Below are 2,447 nucleotides of genomic sequence, written 5' to 3' on the forward strand. Positions count from 1 at the left end.
GTATACATATTAGATACTATTTTCCGGATGCCAAGCCTCTCTCCAGGTGGTAATTAGAAAAAAGTTTTACAGAACATTTAGTAATGGTGCCCTGGGAGTCTGAAAGAGTTAATTTCTCTTTTTAGACAATTACCACCAAAAGGTTACTACTGGGAGCAAATCGGTTTTCCTCTGTTCATAAAAGAGATGAAGCTGGAGGCAGAAGTGAGGGGCGGGGGCAGATGTGCATTGTTAATATCTTTAAAAACAGAAAATAATAGGATTCAAGAAGACCTCAATAAATCAAGGAAAAGACCTTTTAAAAATAGTGATATGTACCAGATGGCGCACCCGGAAATCAATATTCTGCGTCCTTTAGGGACCGGGTTTAATTCTTTTGGGTTCCATGTAGCATCTGACACAGAGATTTGCACTTAGTGGGTGCCTAGCTAATGTTTACTGAATCCGACTGAATGGTCCACAGACCCAGCACCTGTGCACACGTGCACGCGCGCGCGCGCACACACACACGCACATCAGTAGACCACAGACGAAAAAAGGTGTTAGTGCCCCAAGCCCCAATCTAACCAGGTACGGGCAAGTAATATTTCAGCTATCGTTGCTTAATTTCCATGACATTTGTGTTTCATTTTAAACTTGACAGTTTAAAACCTGAGGATCGCATTAAGTGAAATAATTCAGAAAAATGACAATAGCGTTATGTTAAAGACGTCATTCCATTCATTCACTCATTCATTCACTTAACAAACATTTTGGGATAATATCAGATAGGTAAATAGGCTGCCTCTGCCGCGAGGGAGTTCATAGGAGAATGGATGATCCTTCCGAAGCACAGCCATGCACAGAGACAAGTGACAGAGACATTCTCTGGAGCAGGGCAGGGGAGGCTCCAAGGAGCCCCTATAGAATAGAATACCCCCCGCCCTGACTCTGAGGCTCCGTCCGCCTCGGTCTCCCATCCATGCCCGCCTTTGTGAGGCCCGGGCTGGGTTCCCCTGGGCCAGCCGGCTCCCTACTGATCTCCACCCTTAGAGGGTGACGGAGGGAGGTTGCAAGGCGGCTGGGGCGGGGTCACTGGCCCATTTTTGCTGGCTTGCCGCTCCCGTCGGTATTGGGCCAGGTTTTTTGTGGGACCTCGCTGTCCTCCTTCCACATTTATCGCCCCAGTCATCCTCCGGGACCTTGTTAATCCATTCCCTGTGCGACATTCTTGCTGTTAAAATTGCTGCTGTGCTGTCTGTTTCTCTAACCAGACCCCAACTAAGCACGGCCACCCTTTCCTGCACTGCCACCATCATTGCATTTGTTAACACCAGACACATTCTTTCTCTTCTTGTTTCTTGTCCTCCACCCTCTGTTTGGATAGAAGCTCCACGAGACCAGAAAGCCTATTTTTGCTTCTTTCCTGGAATGTCCAGCCCTCAGTACAGCTAGGATGCTCCATTTTTGCTTAGTCTGCTCTCAGTACCTATTTGTTGAAGAAATGCATGAATGAGAAATGAATGAACGCGTGAATGAAACAGCGGGGGGGCTCTCTCCAGTTTACTGCTCTCTACTCTCCACGACCCCATCTCCTTCCCATCTCTGTGGCTCTGTTACTGTCCCTAGACTTAACATTCACCGGTGCCTCCCATACCAGGTGGTGCCTGGATACAACTCTCGATACTGGACAGTTTAGGCTACGGGTTCTCAACTGTCCTCTCCAGGGGAAATTAGGCAACGTTTGGAGTCCTTTTTGGTTGTTATGACCAGGAGGTAAAGGGCCTTCAGGCATCTAGTGAGTAGATGCCAAGATAAATACTGGACAATGCTCTGGCCACCCCAAAATAAAGGATTCTCTGGTTTAACGTGTCACTAGTGCTGCTGTTTAGAAATCTTCATTTAGGCACTAACCAGGTTAGATGGAAGGGATTCCTGAGATAATGTTTTTGTTTTTGGTCCTGTGAATTTATGTCTTTGCCTTTATGAGGTCACGCATTCTCAATGAGAAAAGATACAGCTCACTGGATGATAGCCCAGATGTTTTGTCTTTTTTTTTTTTTTTAAGTGGTATGTGGACACTTGTAAACAGAATATCCAGTTGACTAGCCAAGTATCTGGCTCTTCCCAGTCATTAAAATCCAGCCTTCAGTGAAAGGCAGGAAAGTGGCAGCTGGGGCCAGGGGGGGTGTTGTGTACGGAGGTGCATAAGCAATGCTTACAAGAGCAGGGTCTCCTTTCCATCAACCCAAATCCCACACTAATAATTATGAGAGCCAGCTGCTTTTCCTCCAAATGATCTAGAGAAGAGCCACTCACTGGAGATGTGGAGTTTAAACATGACATAAATCCCTTGCGTATTTGTATTTTGAAGAGCATGTTGGATGAACCAGGTGGTTTCCTCCTAGACTTCAATGATCAAAATCTATTTTCTTAAAGAAAAAAAAAGGGATTTGACCCACTTGGGT

The sequence above is a fragment of the Suricata suricatta genome, chromosome 1, assembly GCF_006229205.1.
Source record: "Suricata suricatta isolate VVHF042 chromosome 1, meerkat_22Aug2017_6uvM2_HiC, whole genome shotgun sequence".
Taxonomy (NCBI): domain Eukaryota; kingdom Metazoa; phylum Chordata; class Mammalia; order Carnivora; family Herpestidae; genus Suricata; species Suricata suricatta.